Genomic DNA, 8,787 nt, shown 5'->3' on the forward strand with positions numbered 1-8,787 from the left:
GATTCGTTTCACAACATGGAGAGTGCCTCTGCCTCCTTTGCTAATACATCCAATTAGCACGTTGATTGCCACATCCTACATGTCACTTTTTATTGCAGACGTTTGGCAAGCTGATACTTCAAAACTGTTAATTAAAATGCAATAGTTGTCATGGCACAAGTTGTCATACATACTTGCAAATGCAATCTAACCTTTGACATTCAAAAAAGTACAACAAATACTTAATGTAATGGTTTTGCTTCTCAAAAGTATTAACAAGTGAGTCACACAAAATGAAGCTATAATTAACTAAAAAGCCTTTTCACACTAAAGATCCACAGCTGGACATGGCAGTACATAATGTAGCTTCTGCAGGAGGACTATCAACAAGTTAACTCAGCAAAACGGAGGTTCTGTCACAATCAACAGAAAAGCAGCACAATCTAGAAACTCTGCCACACAGGAAAGTCTTTAACTTTACGTTTTCCAAATTTATGAGTGAAGACAAAATGCTTTCCACTCCAAAATGCAGGAGTGACTTATATTGAGCAAACTGAAACACAAAGCTGAAAGTATGGGGAGGAGGGACACACAATATTTGTTTTTTTTTTTGTTATTATCATTTTTTATTTATGTTAGAAACAATCTTGTTTCACATGAAGAGGGAGTTCCCTCTCTCTTCCCTCCTCTCCCGCCCTCCCCACCAGGTCCCCTAGTCCCCCACCCAATTTCCACTCCAATCACCAAAGAGGGTGAGGCATTTCATGGTGGATCTCCAGTAACTGTCATTTCATCCAGGGCAGGGCCTAGGCCCTCCCCCAAGAGTCCTGGCTGAGAGAGCCTCCCATATTTTGGCATGGGCACTCAATGTCTATTTGTATGCCAGGGATAAATACTACCCAAGACCCCACAGATTACCTAGGCCTCCTCACTGACACCCACATTCAGGGGGTCTGGGTCAGTTCCATGCTTTCCACATAGCCAGCAATCTGGGGTTCAAGAGCTCCCCCCTTGTTCAGGTCAACTGTTTCTGTGGGTTAAACCAGGCCACTCTTAACTCCTTTGCCCATCAGTTCTCTCTTTCTGACACTGGATTCTAGGAGTTCAGTTCAGTGTTTGTCTCTGCTTGGATTTTTAACACAAGGAGGCTAGTATCTCTGCGCTCGGCATGAAGACTAACAAAATGTGAGGACAGGTGTCAGGCAAGACACTCCAAGCTCAATTTCTCAGCACAAAGGTTTATTTGCCCCAGAGGGACAAAGGGCAGGGAAAAAGAGACAAAAACAGGAGATAAAGGAAAAGGGAGAAGGTTAAGGGAAGAAGGGATGGTGGGAAGACTTTTTGTTGCAGGGGCGGTGAGAGGGGAGTGAAGGACTGCCTCTGGATAGACAGGAGACAGACATGGTCCATAGGCGGTTTATAAAGGTTAAAGGGGAAACCCTGTTTTAGGATGAAGCGTTCAATTTTTAATTGGGCATGCTAATTCGGTGTGTGAAAGGGAGGTTTCATTGCTGGACTTCAATATTTTGATAGCTGGATTTGTTAGTCTGCCTTGGGGAGGAAGTGACCATATAAAGCAACAGATCACGTGGTAACTTTAGGAATGTAATCTAATGTAGTTTTGCAAGGCAGAGGGAATGGGAGGAGTGCAAGGCCTGTCAGAGCCATGTTTGTCATGCTCAGGTTGGCTGGAGTCCCTTCACAAATGAATCCCACTAGATAATAATTGTAAAGGAACAATTGTAGAAAGGCCTAAAAGAAGCTCGGCGTTGGTGGCACAAACCTTTAATCCCAGCACTCAGGAGGCAGAGGCAGGCAGATCTCTGTGAGTTCAAGGCCAGCCTGGTCTACAGAGCAAGTTCCAGGACAGCCTCCAAAACAATACAGAGAAACCCTGTCTGGGCAACCTATGGGGCCCTGGGCAGTAGATCAGCATTTATCCTTGGCATACAAATGGACTTTGTGTGTCCACAACACAAAGAGGGATGATCTCTCACCCTGGACTCTTAGGGGAGTGCCTGGACTCTGCCCTGAGTGAAATGACAGACTCCAGATATCCCCTATGTGGAAGGAAGTGTGGATAGGGTGGGAGGCTGGGGGGGGGATAGTGGGGGGGTGCAGGAGGAAGAGAGGGAGAGGGAACTGGGACTGACATGTGAAGCAAGCTATTTAAAATTAAAGTAATAAAAAAAGAATAAAAAATATTCACTTCTTTAAAAAAAGAAAAGAAAAGAAAAAGGCCTAAAAGATACAGTTCATGCTCACACTTGCATATCAAGCTTTGGTTGTAGTTCCTGAAGCAAATATTGACTTGTTGGTTGGCTGAATAACTGGAGGAATGGACAAAGAGCATCTCTAGTTTGCAATTAGTACAGAGGAGAGAGATGCTATTGGAAGTCAGTCTGGTTCCACTTTCTGTTATACACTGCCAATCTGCTCTCAGCCAGGCAGCTTCTGAAAAATGGTGGTGTGAGCATACCCTTCAATATTTCTTCCACACTGACTATAAATATAATCTAGGCATAAATCATCAAAAGTAAATACCAGTGAGCACTTTAATTCTTTGTAATAAATCAGGGAAATGGGGAGCCTGTGCCTGACGATGAAGCTTTAGTGTAGGTCAAAGCAGCAGTTTGCCGAAGAAGAACGATAGAAAACAGAACATTTAGCTAATGACTGTGAGTTCCTCTGTGGTGCAGGACTGCATTGTGCTTATTTCTGTCCATGCTTGTCGTTAATATATGGGTATGTTTTCCTTCTATATGCTGGATCAAACAGGAGCAAGTTTTTGTTTCTTAGAATGCCTGCCCTCACAATAGCTTAAGTATATCATAGACATGATAGAAAACTGACTCAGAAAACCCTTCTGCCCTCAGATAACTCTGAGTAGACGAGATGTATATAGAAATAATTTTAATGCAAAGTTGAATGTTTTCCATGGCATAAGTAGATTAAGTTTTTCTAAAGTTTGTCAGGGAAGAAATGATTTTCAGGATGGCAGACTATGGAAATCTTCTGGCACGGGTAAAATTTGACTCACCCTTGGAAGAAACAGTATATTTAGAAGTTATGAAACTATAACCTTAGTTTTATCAAACCAAGGAACACTAACATCTGGTAGAAAGGTTACAAAATAAAATCCTAGATATCTTTATATTACAACGAACAACCACAAACATTTACAAGGCTGTACCATGAATTATTTAGGAATTATATACACTAACAGTTATGTGCTCCTCCTTTGAGCTTTAACTATATTCAAAATATCCTTGGTTTGAAAACATTAATCATTACCATTTTTAGAGTGATTACATCATACTGTTAAACTGCTGTAGGCCAAACTAGTTGTGAAGTCAATATTGGGTTGGGATTTTTCATCTATATATCTAACCTAAGTAACAAAGGAAAAGGTAGCCGTGCTTTGTGCCCTTAGCCTTCTGTGGTAGTGAATCTTGACTTTCAGCTTAAATGGATTTACTATCATCTAAGAAACAGACTTTTGGGAATGTTTGTGAGAGTGTTTCCAGAGAAGTTTAAGTGGAGAATCACTCACCTTTAATGGGACAGAAACCATTCGTGGGCTGAGGTCCCAGGATGAATAAAGAAGAAAAGGAGGAAGCCAGTTAAGCATCAGTTATGCCTATCCAGGGCTTCCTGACTATACATACAAGGCAGAAAGCAGGCTCCTGCTTCAACTGTTCATGCCTTCCCACCATCATGAGATAAAATAAGTCATGCTTCCTTCAGGTCATTTTAGACAGACATTTTGTCACAGTAATTAAGACAAATAACTGCCGTGCCTTCCATTTGCAGTACTGCATTTCAAGTTTGAATATTTATAACTACTTAAAAAGTAGAATTAGGATGAATCACACCCACCCTTCTCTGAGGAGACAAGTGGAAAAGGACAGTATGCAGAATCATCAAAATACATGAAAAGAATGCAGGAGGACCATCAAGGAAGGAAAACAAGAAAAAATTGTAAGACAGACAGACCTGTTTAAGATCAAATCCCGAGTTTTGAAACAAGTAGAATTGCTTGAATTATTTCTTCAAAAAACAGAGAATAACCAGAAAACTGCTTTTATCTCATCATGTCATTGAGGGATGCAGTAGATACAATGGCCAGAATAATTTAAAAACACAATTCTTTATGAATGCTCATCATAAAATAACACACAGTTGAAGCATATCATTTAGCTAATTTTATTAAAGAAAATAAAAATATTATATGAAACTGTATTTTATACTAATGAAAAATATGTTCTACCAAGAAAATTCAGCAGAAATCTACTGAATCCTGTTTTAAAAGTAAATGATATATTCATTGAGGGCAATAACAAAAGAATTTTGCAATCATCAAATTTTAAGCAAAGATCTATTAGAAGTTAGCAAGTCCAAGGTATCAGGAAAAGAAAGACAAGATGTCCAGCTGTTTATACTAAGAGAATGCATGGGCTGCCTTTATTGCCAGGAGTGTGTGTGTGTGTGTGTGTGTGTGTGTGTGTGTGTGTGTCTTTATTGCAAGTGCTAAGAGGTCCCTCTCTTGTAGGAGGGAGAAGTTTTATATACAGGCTTACAGCACAGTGGAAAAACCCCAGGTAGAAGAGAGGTGTTTCCTACCTGCTAGATGTTGATGTCAGTGGGGCAGTGGGGCGGGGAGGGGGGGGGGGAGGCAGTAAGCCAGGACTAGAAAAGAGGATGCACCTGTGGCTATCAGCTGACAAACAACTCAGAGACCCTGTGGGGGCTAGATCCCAATAAGTCAATAAGTTAATAGATTAAATTATCTGAAGTAACCAGAACAAAGGTGACTGGAATAACTTAAATTTAAACATAATACACAGAGTTATATAAGGTACAAACAATATAGCCCTTCTTTCTAAAGTATGCTAGCCCACTAGTAAGATCTCAATGAATTTCAAAACAACAACATTAATGATAAAACACAGAAAAATCAATGTGTTACCCAATGAGATTTTTTTAAATCCCAATGTGAACATTTTGAAGTTCTAAATGTACATTAATCAATAGCAATATGGGAGAAGAATCATTATGAAAAACATTGTAAAACACAACTGTATGCTAGCAGAAAATGCCAAAATAAATATAAAATATTAAAATAAAAATACAAGTAGAAGAGAATATATGAAAGAGTTTTTTAAAAAAACGAAAAAGGGAGGAAAAAATCAGTAGACAGATAAATAAAATTTGAAAGCTGAGTAGTAAGCATAGCAACAAGCACAAAAAGTTTGAGCAAATTCTGATAGTAGCCCCCAATAAAGGGGATAGAATCACAGCTACAAGAAAGGCACACACATAACTTCACCATGACTCAAAATGATAGTTGGTAAATTATACTCAAATGTATAAAATAATAAGAGATTGAGCTTCATTGACTTAAAAACAAGTAGAAGAGTGTGTCATTTCCTTCAGGGCAGGACCTAGACCCTCCCCCCAAGAATCTAGGCTGACATAACATCCCTCATTGTAGGATGGGCACACACTCCCTGGGGATCAGAATGGGGTTTGGGTGGGGGGCTGGAGGAGTAAGTGGGGAGACAGGGGAGGAGGGGAGGGAGCTGGGATTGACATGTGAAGCAAGCAAGCTTCTTTCTAATTTAAATTTAAAAATTGAATATTCCAATAGAGATAGAAAGTGAATTGTTAAGTTAATTCAGTATTTACCAACTTATAGAAAGGACCCTAAATCATGACAGTTTTATAAGAAATAGCATAAAAACTTAAAGTTTCAGCTTGTCAAAATTATTCTAGGACATGGGGAAAAGAAAGGAACTTAACAAAACTTGCCATTGTATTCAAAGTTTTAATTACTTAAAACCCATAAAAGATAGTAGCAAGGGAAGCAACCAAGTCTGGGAATTATAAAGAAATGCCTTCATGTTGCAGCCATCTGTGGTTTACTAAGAGTTCTACATCAAATGCAGATGGTAAATCTATTGTAGGGGACCATAGAATCACCTCAAAAGATCAACTTAAATTAATTATCAAAGAAGGAACTGCTCTGGATGGGAATTATTAAACCTACGAATGGAATTATTTCAGGGACACAAAACATAGTAATCCATGGGAAACCTACACAGGCAATAAGTGAATTTAGTGAAAGAAAGAAGACAACCTGCAATCAAAGAATGTATATTATAAGACAGGAAAAGCAAAAATACAAAACACTTTGCAATTTAGAAACATGATTTAGAAACATGAAAAGACTAAAAAAGAAGCCCAAGTGTAGTGGTCCGGGCATGTCACCACAGCAATAGCACTGTGGAAGCTGGTGCAGAAACATAGGGTACCCAAGGCCAACCTGGGCTACCTGAAAGAAGGAAGAAATGATAAGAAGGAGAAAGAGGGAAATGGATACAGGCAGTATCTGTGGGCAAACTTTTGAAGAAATAGTATTAAAAACTGTATTTTTTTAATAAAAAGTCAAAACCGAGTGTCTAAATGTTGATGGACACTATTCCCCTCCCAGAAGTCTTCATAATTTAAAATTATATTCATTCAATTAACCCTTAATTGAGAGCATTCTCAATCTAAACAAGATGATTTTAATGAAAACTAGCCACTTAAGAGGTTAGTTTTAAAAGGTGTTTTTATGAATGGTGAGCAATACTTAGGAAAAGAATAAACAAGAAATGCCACTATTGTACTATGTACTTGTATAATAGATTCAGATGTTATTGATAAAAAAACTTTTCTAAAATTTGAAATAAGATTAAAGCTTGACCTGATGAGGACTTCCTCACAGTGTATTTCATAAAGATTCAATTCACTGAGACATTCACACCCGCAAATTTCTCTGAAGAGGATACATCAATCAGTGCCAAAAGAAAATTTCAGCTTCCAGACAGAGAAGTAGGCTGCATAGCAGCAGTCACTGACAGTTTGGGCACACATAACAGAGTATTTCTGAGCTGATCACAGGCATCTCAAAGTTGAGAAGAATTGGTGCAATGGATTCCTGAGTTCTGAAGGGCTTCTGTAAGGAGAGAGATATCAGAAGGTTCTAGATGCCTTTGAAGGGAAGCTACTTAACTTCCAGTGATATGCAGTTAAATTAAGGAGGAAAAGGAAATCAAAGGTGTACTAAAATGTTAAAAACAGGACAAAATTCAAGATGTGTTGGATGTGAATTCACACTTTTTTTAGCTAGTTCTGTAAAGAGCCCCAAAACAACCAAAAATAAGGAAAAACTGTGAGGAACCAGAGCATTTTATAATGCAACTAACTACTGGCCATGAAAAGTTAGGAAGAATTTAAATGCAGAATGGCAGCAGAGGCTTTGTCGACTATTCCTTTACACTGTGTGAATATATATGTCACTGTAACTGGTTTAAGAAAGAAGCTGACTGCCCAGTAACTGGACAGGCAGAGGTTAGGCGGGACCGGCAGACAGAAAAGAGAGTGTGAAGCAGAGGATGCAGGAGATGAGCTTTCAGTATAGAATGTAGGTAAGAAATATGGGTTAAGTTAAGCAATAAGAGCTAGTTAGTGACAAACTGATCGACCAGCCAGGGCTTTAAAATTAACAAAAATCTCTGTGTGGTTATATGGGAAGTTGCTGGTGGGACAGAAAACTTCCACCTGAAAGGTTTAAAAGCTCAAAACTTAAAAAACAGAGTAGTAAAGCATGGGGTTATTAATTTACAGTGAGGCATGCATACTCAATGGAGCAGTTATTTTACATTTCCTTTTTAAAATTTTACTCTAAAATTTGTTCATTTTGTTGTTGCTGATACTTAACATACTTTTATTTATTCTCTGGGTATTCAGCACATATATACAATGTCTTTTGACTATATCCACTACCAATCTTGCCCTCAGCATTACAACCCTAAGACTTAGCATACACCCAAATGAATCACTATTGTACTACAGAGATACTTGCTTATCCATGTTTACTAGTGTTTAACTTGGAGATTGTCCTTAAAGCATATAACCTCCTATACTATGACACCAACTGTGTTCCTCAAATATCCTTTCACAAGGACTAAGCAAATCCAGCTAAAAGACTCATGCAGTCTTTCCTATCACCTAGGTGGACAGTATTACTCTTTGCCTTTGCCCCAAAACCCTCTGTTGCTTCCTTGGCCTTACTGTTTTTCTGCCAATTATGATACACCATACTATATGCACTTAACTGATTTTTATCAATTCCAACTGCAAATTAGGCATGTGTTATGGTGATCACTGTTGTTTGCTCTTTATTCTTTTATCCTGGACACTGATAATCATACTTTATATATAATATGCTATCAACTGTATTTCTTGAGTGAATAAGATGAAGAAGCCATATTAATTCAGAGACTAAGATAAAATTCAGCTCCTGGAGATTCAGAGGATTTTGAGCTATTAAAATCCCCAAGGCACTATCTTTTAATAGGTACCTAATTTTTGTTAATTTGTTAATTTTTCTTTCCTAAAGTTAGTTTGTGATGACACATTTTCCTCATTTCATACTAGAATATAATAAAACTATTAATGCACAGAGGCATACATATGTCATCCTGGCACATGAAAGGCTGGGACCAGCGTGGCCTACAGAACAAGAATGTGCCTCCAAAAGAATAAAATTAAAGTTCTATGCCAAGTATTTTTAGGAAATGTGTTATAGCCTAAAAGACTATAAAATTCTGGTGTCTGGGTATTTTAAAATTCCATGTGGAATGATCAGTATTGGCTCAGCAGCACAAAGGAGATTTATTTGTCCCCAGAGGGACAGAGGCAGGAATAAGAGACAAAACCAGGAGACAGGGACAGGGAGAAGGAAAGGGAACAAGGGAAAGG

This window comes from Mesocricetus auratus, unplaced genomic scaffold (assembly GCF_017639785.1).
Source record: "Mesocricetus auratus isolate SY011 unplaced genomic scaffold, BCM_Maur_2.0 Super-Scaffold_100011, whole genome shotgun sequence".
Taxonomy (NCBI): domain Eukaryota; kingdom Metazoa; phylum Chordata; class Mammalia; order Rodentia; family Cricetidae; genus Mesocricetus; species Mesocricetus auratus.